Source organism: Bufo bufo, chromosome 1, assembly GCF_905171765.1.
Source record: "Bufo bufo chromosome 1, aBufBuf1.1, whole genome shotgun sequence".
Taxonomy (NCBI): Eukaryota; Metazoa; Chordata; class Amphibia; order Anura; family Bufonidae; genus Bufo; species Bufo bufo.
Genome location: NC_053389.1, coordinates 103,034,869 through 103,047,599, shown reverse-complemented (window position 1 = coordinate 103,047,599; position 12,731 = coordinate 103,034,869).

The following is a 12,731-nucleotide window of genomic DNA, read 5'->3' as shown; positions in this document are numbered from 1 at the left end:
TACAAATGCTCGCAGTTTAGGTAAAAAAATCAATGAACTTGGGTCAATAATGGCATCTGAGAATGTAGATTTAGTGGCTGTTACGGAGACATGGTTTAATGAAAGAAATGACTGGGACATAACCATACCAGGGTACTCTTTATACAGAAGAGACAGAGAAGGCAAGAAAGGAGGAGGAGTGGCCCTGTATGTGAAAGATAGCATTAAATCTAACCTAATACAAGTTGGTGAGGCCAACATAGAGTCAGTTTGGGTTACGTTGCAGTTTGCTAACCATGCAGTAACTCGTGTAGGTGTGATATATAGACCACCTGGTCAAGTTAAAGAACTAAATGATCTACTAGTTGAAGAAATAGCTAAAATGACAATGAAAGGAGAAGTTATCATTATGGGAGATTTCAATCTTCCAGATATAAACTGGAAAACCAAAATAGCAAGTTCTACCAGGAGTACAGATATTCTAAATTCCCTACTGGGGTTATCTCTACAACAAGTGGTTGAGGAGCCAACCCGGAGGGAGGCCATTTTGGATTTGGTATTCACAAACGGGGATTCGGTATATGATGTCATTGTAGGCGAAACCTTGGGATCTAGTGATCACCAGTCAGTGTGGTTTAATATAAGAACTGTGAAAGAGTCCCACCACACAAAAACAAAAGTTTTAGATTTTAGAAAAACAGACTTTTCAAAAATGAAATTAGTCATAAATGAGTCCTTATCAGACTGGAACGGATTACATGGGTCCAGGAGAAATGGGACTACTTAAAAGGTGCATTATTGAAGGCAACAGAAAATTGCATTAGACTCGTCAGTAAAAGCAAAAAAAGGAGGAGACCAATGTGGTACTCAGCAGAAGTGGCCCAAATCATTAAAAATAAAAAGCTAGCATTTTGTAATTATAAAAAAACCCAGAGCAATGAAGATAAGGAAATCTACAAGATTAGGCAGAGAGAGGCCAAGCAAGTTATAAGAACTTCTAAAGCGCAGGCAGAAGAAAAACTAGCTCAGTCTATGAAAAAAGGGGATAAGACATTCTTCAGATATATAAATGAAAAAAGGAAATTAAAACAAGGAATAACTAAATTAAAAACAAAGGACGGAAGGTATGTAGAAGAGAATAAAGGGCTAGCCGACTGCCTTAATGAATACTTCTGTTCAGTTTTTACAAAAGAAAAAGGAGAAGGACCTCCACTAGAAAGAATGACTATTAAATCGTTTGATGCATGTATCTTTACAGAGGAAGATGTTCTAAGTTTGCTGTCTAAGGTGAAGACAGATAAGTCACAGGGGCCTGATGAGATACACCCAAAATTATTAAAAGAGCTTAGTGGTGAGCTGGCAAAACCGTTAACAGATTTATTTAACCAATCATTAGTAACAGGAGTCGTCCTGGAAGATTGGAAATTGGCAATTGTCGTGCCCATTCACAAGAAAGGTAGTAGGGAGGAATCGAGCAACTATAGACCAGTGAGTCTGACATCAATAGTAGGCAAATTAATGGAAACCCTATTAAAGGATAGGATTGTGGAACATCTAAAATCCCATGGATTGCAAGATGAAAAACAACATGGGTTTACTTCAGGGAGATCATGTCAAACAAATCTTATAGATTTTTTTGACTGGGTGAATAAAATAATAGACGGTGGAGGTGCAGTAGACATCGCATATCTAGATTTTAGTAAGGCTTTTGACACTGTCCCACATAGAAGACTTATCAATAAACTGCAGTCATTGAGCATGGACTCCCATATTGTTGAGTGGATTAGGCAGTGGCTGAGTGACAGACAACAGAGGGTTGTAGTCAATGGAGAACATTCAAAACAAGGTAATGTTACCAGTGGGGTTCCACAGGGATCTGTACTGGGACCGATTTTGTTTAATATCTTCATAAGTGATATTGCAAAAGGCCTCGCTGGTAAGGTTTGTCTTTTTGCTGATGACACAAAGATATGTAACAGGGTTGATGTTCCTGGAGGGAAACGCCAAATGGAAAAGGATTTAGGAAAACTAGAAGAATGGTCAGAACTCAAGAATGGTCAGAACTCAGAAACTGAAATTTAATGTGGATAAGTGCAAGATAATGCACCTGGGGCGTAAAAACCCAAGGGCAGAATATAGAATATTTGACACAGTCCTGACCTCAGTATCTGAGGAAAGGGATTTAGGAGTAATTATTTCAGAAGACTTAAAGGTGGGAAGACAATGTAATAGAGCAGCACGAAATGCCAGCAGAATGCTTGGATGTATAGGGAGAGGTATAAGCAGTAGAAAGAGTGAAGTGCTTATGCCGCTGTACAGAACACTGGTGAGACCTCACTTGGAGTATTGTGCGCAGTACTGGAGGCCATATCTCCAGAAGGATATAGATACTCTAGAGAGAGTTCAGAGAAGAGCTACTAAACTAGTACATGGATTGCAGGATAAAACTTACCAGGAAAGGTTAAAGGACCTTAATATGTATAGCTTGGAAGAAAGAAGAGACAGAGGGGATATGATAGAAACTTTTAAATACATAAAGGGAATCAACTCGGTAAAGGAAGAGAGCATATTTAAAAGAAGAAAAACTACCACAAGAGGACACAGTTTTAAATTAGAGGGGCAAAGGTTTAAAAGTAATATAAGGAAGTATTACTTTACTGAGAGAGTAGTGGATGCATGGAATAGCCTTCCTGCAGAAGTGGTAGCTGCAAATACAGTGAAGGGGTTTAAGCATGCATGGGATAGGCATAAGGCCATCCTTCATATAAGATAGGGCCGGGGGCTATCCATAGTATTCAGTATATTGGGCAGACTAGATGGGCCAAATGGTTCTTATCTGCCGACACATTCTATGTTTCTATGTTTCTATGTTTCTATGGGAGGTCCAAAAAGACCCGAGTGCGTTTTCCCATAGAAGTGCATGGAGAGCACACTGCACACATGCGGCCACCTCCCCGTTCACCTCTATGGGAGCTTCTCTTGGCTATTTTCGGCACTCCCATAGAAGTGAACAGAGGGTGACCGTGCTTCCATAGCGTGCCCTTTTTCACTTTGTGGGGTCCGTTCTAGAAATAGGTTGGGTACAAGAGGTGGGACCCACATCTATCTGACATTGGTGGCATATCCTAGTATGCTGATATGCCACGATGAACCAACCCCTTTAAATCTTGCCACACTTCCTTTACATAGCTAACCACCCCCACTTTTCAAACCTGGAGTGAGTGGTAAAAAATCACAAAAAGTCACAATTTTTCTGCACAAATAAGCCACAAAAACTGCAAAATCATAGAAAACTCATAGTATGGTTAGATGTAAACAGTGTCTTCAGTGTTACATTTATACTTTCCAGGTTTTTAAATGCCAAAGAGGAAGTTTTACATCCTGCAGCTATTCTGCCAAAACAGTTGCAAACATACCCCTAAAATAGTGAAAGTCATATTTTACATCATATTTACATTTACATCAGTCACATGTTACATCACAGTTACATCATAACAAAATTGGCTACAATACTTATAGAGCTAGTCACTGTGCCTCAATAACAGTGACAGCCACAGGGTCCTTAGTCAGGGTTGTAAATTCATGGAAATTCACGGACAGTCCATAAAAAAAATCACAGCCATCCATAGCATCTGGTATAAAAAAAAAAGCCTGTTGGTGTTTATCGTCAGTGGTGGACAATCAGCACAGCTCTTCCAAATATGTTTAGCATCACTGTAATGGACCTCTAAAACTAGCATAATGCCCAAATTGAATTAAATGAGTGGGCACAATTTCCTCCAGTAATGAGGCTCCAAAAGTGGGCAACATTTTCAGTCAGCATTCTCAAGTAGTTGAGTAAGGTCATGGTTTATTGCCTCTGCCTTCACTATGTTGGAAACATAGACAATTGGACATGATTCTTCTCCAACAGTCAGTATTTCCGCTACTTCAAATAAACTGGGAGTACTTCTTTTCAGTTCCCCCTCCTTTTGACAATTTTGGGGGATAATTAGTGAGATAGTATAACTATTGGAGGTGCAAAGGTTGCAATCATACCCAGGGTCCAAAGACTGAAGGGGCCAAATGGTCACTTTGCTCCATATGAAAAGACAGTGCAAACCATCAACATTGGGAATTAGTTTTTTACAGATTTTATATTAGCGCAGGAGCTTTAAACTAGCTTCTGCTTACTAATGCTGAGAGACTCTTCTCCAATTAACATCACTGAGAGAGGTGAACTAGACTATAGTAGCCATTTCATTCTATAAATAACCAAATACTCCCATCTATACTCAGAGGTGAAACTTGAAGGTCAGGGGTGGACTGGCCATAGACTCTACAGGGAAATTTCCAAATGGGCTGATGCCCAGGGGCCACCTAAGCCCTCCTCATGGCCACTAGCCAGGTAAGTAATGATCTGTCGACCCAAGGGTTAATTAATGCTGGAGGCATCAAGTAGTTATGTCCCTGGCTAGAGACCACAGGTGCCCTCCTGATTCCTGAATTCAGCTGTATTTCCATCCTGATGCAATTGGAGTAGGAGAACAGAACATGGCAGCTGGCAATAACCATCAAAAGGCGAACCTTCTGAGGAGGTATTTTGTCCTGCTGGGGCATTATTTTGTGCTGCACTGTGGTTTTTGATGCTGCTGGGTCAGTTTATTGTGCTTCACTGAAGTATATGGATCTGCTAGGGCAGTATTTTGTGCCGCAATATAGTATTGTTGGCCCTGCCAACTTGTGCTAGCCCTGCCTTCTGTCAATTTGGACCCACAAACAACATGGGTCCACTTTTAGTTTTTTTCCAGGGCCACTTTAAGTTCCCAGTCCGCCCCTGGTGAAGGTCTAGGTATCCAACTCAAAATCTGCAACATGGCCCCCACCTACCATGTACTGTACCTGGAGGTCCAGTAGTATAGATTTGGCAATTTCTTCTTGCTGACAATGGCACAATCAGAACATGGGTCCTGTTTGCCATCTCACATGCATCTATGTCAGTTGCAGGGTCTATATTTTGGGAACACTGATGTCATAAGGAATGTAGGGGCCAAAACATTTAATCACGGAGTTCATTGGGAAGGCTTAGAAGACATTTTTATACTGCCAGTTATGATTGCACCACATTGTTATGTCGACATGTGATGGGTGTGGTTTGGCACCTGCCTTGAGTTTTTGAGATACTTTATAAGCAAATCAAAATGATTACACCCATTAACCACAGACATTTGTTGTACAACCTCAGCTTCTGTCCAGCAACAAAAAAGGAAGCAAACAGAGGTTCACAGAGGTTTAGCATTAGTAGATGACGTCCTACAAAATATTTGTAATGTGGGTTGGGTTCTTTTAATTGCCGAACTGGTCCAGCTGTGCCTTTTTTCCTTGCTATGTAATGAGCAATCACAGTTTGTATTATGCTCATGTCTCTGTGATTTAGATAGCTGACGCATCAACTCACGGTGACACCTCATTACCATATATCGCTCTCGGCTCCAGCTATTGCTTGATACATTTCATAATGTTTTATACTGGTAGTTAAAGCTTTAGCAATGATCCACATGAGAATAGGTGGAGACCACCAAGTCATTTCCAATTCCAGCCAGAGCCAAGATTTAATTCCTGGCCTTATCTGGCTAAAGGCTTTGATTTAAGTTCAGGATGCATAACAGAAGTCATCCAAAAATGTGTGCCACTAATTTATTGTAATTAGACGTAATGAAAAGAATTCCTTAAAAGTCCATTATAACATTCAATACTTCATTGACATCTTGTTAAAAAAATGCTTCCAATTGTGATCAGCATTTCTTCTAGAACTGGATTTTAACCCACATTATTTTCATTTGTTAAAAAGTAATTCCCATTCTGTATTACCAGAAAACTGCACCTTCCATTCTTTAGCTCAGTTGTAGTCAACCTGGCATATGATAGAAGCCTCAAATGCCACATTAATTTAGGGCCAAGTCATGGTGTAGAAACACAAAAGTACTTTTGAAGTTATATTTGTGGATAGTGTTCAGGGGTGCACCACCAATGAGGCCAGGTGAGGCAATCGCCTCAGGCAGCACCAGGTAGGGGCAAGAGGGGGACAGCAGAAGGCCCATGGGCAGTGAGCGCTTTCATTCTGGCAAAGAAGTTAGGTTAAGAAATTGGCATTGGGGGAGGGCGCCGTTTCAGTTTTCGCCTCAGACAGCAGAAAGGCTAGGTGCACCCCTGATGGTGTTTTTTACATATATATTTTTTATCCAAAAATAAGTTTGGATGCTGCAGGTTTGAGATTGTTTCTTGTTTTTTTTAACATACATATTGAGTAATTTTAGACCATATGCATAAAAGGTCTATACAAAAGTGACCCCCATAACAAAGGAACTCGTTAGGCAGAGCATACTGTATATATAGTGGTAGGATGTGGTTTGCAGGCTTTCTGCAAGACCAAAATATTTGTAGCGGATCCAGCAGATGGCAGGCAAAGGCACCAGCTGATGTGAGAGAAGGACAAACCGTGTGACTTTGGTACATTGCTGCAGTTCTCTCTTCTTTCATCTGCAGTAAAATATCAATTTTTGAAGATGACACTAAATTGTGTAAAGTAATTAACACGGAAGAGGACACTATACTGCTACAGATAGATCTGGATAGATTGGAGACTTGGGCAGAGAAGTGGCAGATGAGGTTGAACACTGACAAATGTAAGGTTATGCACATAGGAAGGAATAATGCAAGTCACCCGTACATACTAAATGGTAAAACACTCGGTAACACTGACATGGAAAAGGACCTAGGAATTTTAGTGAACAGCAAACTAAGCTGCAAAAAACAGTGTCAGACAGCTGCTGCCAAGGACAATAAAATAGTGGGTTGCAAAAGGGGCATAGAAGCCCATGATGAGGACATAGTCCTGCCACTTTACAAATCACTAGTCAGACCACACATGGAGTATTGTGTACAGTTCTGGGCTCCTGTGAACAAGGCAGACATACCGTAGCTGAGCTGTAGAGGATTCAGAGGAGGGCAACTAAAGTAATAACTGGAATGGGTGGGCTACAGTACCCTGATAGATTATCAACATTAGGGTTATTTATTTTAAAAAAGGTGACTCAGAGGAGATCTAATAACTATGTATAAATATATCAGGGGTCAGTACAGAGATCTCTCCCATCATCTATTTATCCCCAGGACTGTGACGAGGGGACATCCTCTGCATCTGGAGGAAAGAAGGTTTGTACACAAACATAGAAGAGGATTCTTTACGGCAAGAGCAATGAGACTATGGAACTCTCTGCCTGAAGAGGTGGTGATGGTGACTTCACTAAAAGAGTTCAATGTATGTATTTCTGGAGTGTAATAATATTACAGGCTATAGCTACTAGAGAGGGGTCGTTGATCCAGGGAGTTATTCTGATTGGAGTCGGGAAGGAATTTTTTTCCCCTACAATGAGGAAAATTGGCTTCTACCTAACAGGGTTTTGTTACCTTCCTCTGGATCAACTTGCAGGATAACAGGCCAAACTGGATGGACAGATGTCTTTTTTCAGCCTTATAAACTATGTCGCTATGTTACTATGCTCTTTACTCCCACTCGTGGGAAACTACACTAAGATGGCCATGATCCCTACTCTCTGCCAGCGACTCCCTTATATATTCATCATCAATAAGCATGGTTCCTCATCTCTGCCCAAAACCAATTTCAACATTCCTTGACTAACTTATCATAAGTAAAGCTGTGTAAAGTAAGTTGCAAGCAAATAGAGTAGGGCAGGTTTGGTGAAGAAGTGAGTAGACATGCTTATGTATAAAGAGGGCAAGTAGAACCATGGTTTCTCACCTCAAAGAGAAAATGAAAAGTTTCTTCAAAAAAGTTTTCTATTACCTCTCTTCTTCCCCATCTGACCGGATCTTAGCATGGAGAGTCAAAGCTGTATACCGGGTGGGACCGTTGCAGGGGCAACCATCCTATGCCTGGCAATTATCATGCACCAATCCTTTTACTTAAAATAGGACATGCAAATGATGTTCATATTGAATGACTGTGTGTGATTAGAACAGGTTTTATGTGTACTAATAAGATGATGGCCATTCCCCTGATGATTGCTCCCCAGACATAAAGAGCCATTATAACTAATGAAAGATATTTGGGAAAAAATTTATAATACAGTAATATTTAAGTATTTTCTGTAATTTTATTTTATTAATTCCCAGAGAACCCCTTTGAATATCACTAACAAGACTGAATATCAGCTTGAATAACTATGATTTTTTTAAAATCAATATGTTTTTGATAATGCCAGGAAATTACTTAAAGGGCAGGTTGGGACTAAGCGCCAGTCCGAGTTGGGCAGGATTACGGAAAAAGAGCGGGTCGGTGCATCTCGGCTACTCTCGTAGTTATTGGGAGCTACACAAACAGAGTAGCAGAAAAAGCTAACTCCAGGAGTTATGGAGGCCAGTTCTGCTACTCTGTTTGCAAAGCTCCCTTACCCACTCGGCCACCTGGGCCCCGCTCTCAGAACCATCCTGTCGTGGAAATGGTGAGATGGTGGAACCCATTTAACTTCATACCAACCATTTAAGTCTTTGTTGGACACATGAAGTCTCCTCCTGGTCCCCCCAACCTCTTTGCTTCAGCTCCCCAACTACAGGGGCTAGTAGAATTATAAGAAGTGCCAATGTAGCCAGTGTTCCATTCTTCTTGGACAGAGCTCTGATAGCCTATCTACATTGACAACTGGAAGAAATCTGATTGAGAACTTTATATTTTTACTGCTCACAGTGAATTGGGATAAGCAGCTGCCAGATACCTCTAGCTGCTACCACTTCCAGCTGACAGGACGTGCTAGCAGTTATAGTGGGGTGTTCACAGACTGGAGACCAACCATCTTCAGCTTGAAGCGACAGTAGCACTCTATGCTGCTCCCTCTTCATACATTACACTTCAAGGAGGGTCTACCTTGTCCACCCATGCTTTTCTTCTACATGTGGGTCTACATCATTCTAAGTACCGCTTTATACGGTTACTCCTACATGTGGCCTCTTGAAAGCCCAATGAGGTCTCTAAGTACATACACATAATTCTCTCCTTAAGATCTTTAAAATCCGATTATCCCCTTTCCCAGGATTTTGAGGAATGTCAGCGGAGGAAAGGAAATCTGCATTGCAGCACGGAAGATTTCTATTTCCAATTTTTTTTTAAACTGTTAATCTTTTATTATGACATGTTTTGGAATACAAATGTATCCAGGGTTTCTTTTTTACTGTAATGTGCTGAAGTCATGGTCATGGTCAGATTGCTAGTTTTATTATATAGATGCATATGTTAACAATAACTCCAGTTTTATGTGTTTTCTTCTTCTGCCACCACAGCTGGTCTGTGTTTCCTTACAGCCCTCACCCAGTGAAATTAAGTACATGCAAAGCGCACATTGCATTGTGAATATACTGTATATCAAATTCTCACACAGATAGGCTGGATTATTTACAAAGGTCACACAATGAATGATGGATGTAGACACTTAGCTGCAGAAAGGGAAAACTACTAGGCTCCCATTCTTCCAGTTGGATAGACGTGCACTGTGTGGCCGTTGACGTGTTTCAGGGGACTGCGGCCTGATGGATTCCATTGTTGTGAGTTATGTTCATTAAAATGATACAAACCTGGTGACCTGCATAAACAGAATGAGACAGACTGACGTTACACAAAGAGAAGCGCACAGACATGCTGACTTAACTAGACAACACAATCACATAACTTCCAACATGTGTACAGCAGACATACACAGGGGAATGCAGGCTGGGTATAAACAGTGGGCCACACTCTCTAGACTTTTTAAAAGTATTCAGCAGAAAAGGGAAAATATGAAAAACAAATATTCCAAAATATGTATGATATGTGATGGAAGAGGAAGAAGAGATCTAAAAAAACACAAGGAGGAGTTGCAAAAGTACAACCTCAAGTGTACCCTGATAATTGCACATACACTATATGCAGTACTATAATGGGACCTATATACCAGTAATGGGTTGAACAAACTGTTGCACAATGGAATTGTGTTCTCTTTTTAAGTTATATATGAGGGATAAGTGTAGAATGAGGGATAAGTGAAAAAGCCAGATACTGAACTTAGGTTACTATTGAGGGGAGGTCCTTACTTTTCCTTTAGGCTCAAAATATCATGAGTTGAGTGGCGCAAGATGAAGCTTTGGAAAAAAAAAACTTTTTGTATAATGGTGGGTTTGCAATATGGCCCAATTGTCGCCATATTATTGGGAATACGAACACTCATCCCCAATAATCCGCCCATGTAAAGGTGCCACCAGTGGCATAGCTAACTCATGGGCCCTGGTGAAAGAGTTCAGCTTGATCCCCCCTTCACTCAGTGCTTTGTGGTGGCCAGAAGCAGGGAAGCACTGCTGCCTGAGGCAAAAATTTAAACAGCACCCCCCATGCCAAATTCTAGACCTAATACCTTCCCTCCAGCCAGAGGTGTAACTTGACCTACATGCACTTTCTATAGTACTGGTGTCTTCTTATCCAGCACAAGGGTCTTTGGACCCCCTCAGGCTCCTGCGCCCGGTAGCGACTGCTACCTCTGCATTCCCTATAACTACGCCCCTGGGTGCCGCATGATCACCTGATGAATGAACAAAATCATCTTTTATGCAGATATCTAAATAATTTTTTCTGGGGAGCAGATTACACGGTGTGAACGTTCATCTGTTGCCCAGAAACAATGAATCTGTATGATCTTCACTTCCACTGATGAGCAGGCAGTTATCAGGAACGAATGCTTAATTTCCTATAATTGATTGTCGGCAGAATATAAATGTGCCTTAACTCTCAGTGCCTCAGAGTAACACAATTTAGGGATTATGTTTGTTTGTTTTTAGGGTTGAGCGAACCAGAACTGTAAAGTTCGGGTTCGTACCGAACTTTAGGATTTTTGGACCCCGGACCCGAACCCGAACATTTCCGTAAAAGTTCAGGTTCGGTGTTCGGCGCTTTCTTGGCGCTTTTTGAAAGGCTGCAGAGCAGCCAATCAACAAGCGGTTAACTGTCTGACCTGAGAAGCCATCACAGCCATGCCTAATAATGGCATGGCTGTGATTGGCCAGAGCAGCATGTGACCCACGCTCTATATAAGCTTGAGTCACATAGCGCTGCACGTCACTCTGCTGTTACAAGTGTAGGGAGAGGATGCTGCTGGACTTGTAATTTTGAGAGAATAGGAGAGAATCTAACTCAGCGATCTACATAGAAATAGTTGTGTGGGTGCAGGGCACAATCTTTTTACCCTGCCCTGAGCCCATTGACCAAAAAAAAAACTTTTATAATTTTGTTAGTTAGGTTGGCGGCGACGGCCATTTTATGCAAGCTCAGTGCACCAGCACTGCATCTGAGCTTTTGGGACATTGCAAATCACTATTTTTTGGCAATCTACAACATCTGGATTAGTCAGTGTGCAATTTAAGGTAGAAATACAGCCATCATTTTCTGTGGTTTTAAAAACACACTTTTTTGTCAAAAAACATACATGGGGTTTGCATACAGGGGTTTGATTCAGGAATTTGAAATACAGCCATTTGAAATACAGCCATTTTGGGCAAAGAAATATTTAATTTAGGCCTACACTGGTTCAGGCCCTGTGAGATACACCCTCTACATACAGGGGTTTGATTCAGGCATTTGAAAAATACAGCCATTTTGGGCAAAAAAATCTTTAATTAAGGCCTAGTCTGGTTCAGGCCGTGTAAGATACACCCTTTACATACTGTCGTTCTATTCAACTATTAATTAAACACCCATTTAGGGCAAGATCCAAAATTCGAAAAATATGAGGAGAGCGTCAAATAAGGGACGTGGCCCAGGTCGTGGTGCTGCTGGTGGAGCTCCTGTTGCAGGGAGAGGACGTGGTCGATCTGTGCCAGTTACACGCACAAGTGAAACCCTTTCCTCAGGTGCGAGTAGGCGACAAAACCTGCAGCGGTATTTGGTCGGGCCTAATGCTGCTCTATGAATGGTGAGGCCTGAACAAGTACAGGCGATAGTAGATTGGGTTGCTGACAGTGGATCCAGTTCATTCACATTGTCTCCCACCCAGTCTCCTGCTGAAAGACCACAGTTGGCACCTGCAGCCGATGTCCATCAGTCTTTCACCTCTCCCCCTTGCAAATCAGCCAAGCAGTCTGAGCCCCAAGTCATGCAGCAGTCTCTTCTGCTTTTTGATGACTCTGTTAGCAGGGTTTCCCAGGGCCTTTCACCTAGCCCTGCCCCAGAAGTGGAAGAGATTGAGCGCACCGATGCCCAACCACTTATCTTTCAAGATGAGTACATGGGAGGACCATCACAGCATGTCTCAGATGATACCGAAACACAGGTGCCAACTGCTGGGGCTTTCGAAAGTGTGCAGACCGACAAGGAAGTCAGGGGTGAAGACTGGGTGGAAGATGATGTGACCTTAGAATCAAGGTCAGGCGAGTGACCTATGTAGTTCGGAGGAAGAGGTGGTGGTCGCACAGAGCCACCAGCACAGCAGAAGAGGGAGCAGGGTGCAAAAGCGGAGCGGCCGTCCTATAGACAGTACGCCTGCTACTGCCCACCGCAGCAAGGGACCGAGCACACCAAAGCCAGCTCCAAGGAGTTCCCTGGCGTGGCAGTTCTTCAGACAATGTGCTGATGACAAGACACGAGTGGTTTGCACGCTGTGCAATCAGAGCCTGAAGCAAGGCATAAACGTTCTCAACCTGAGCACAACCTGCATGACCAGGCATTTAAGTGCAAA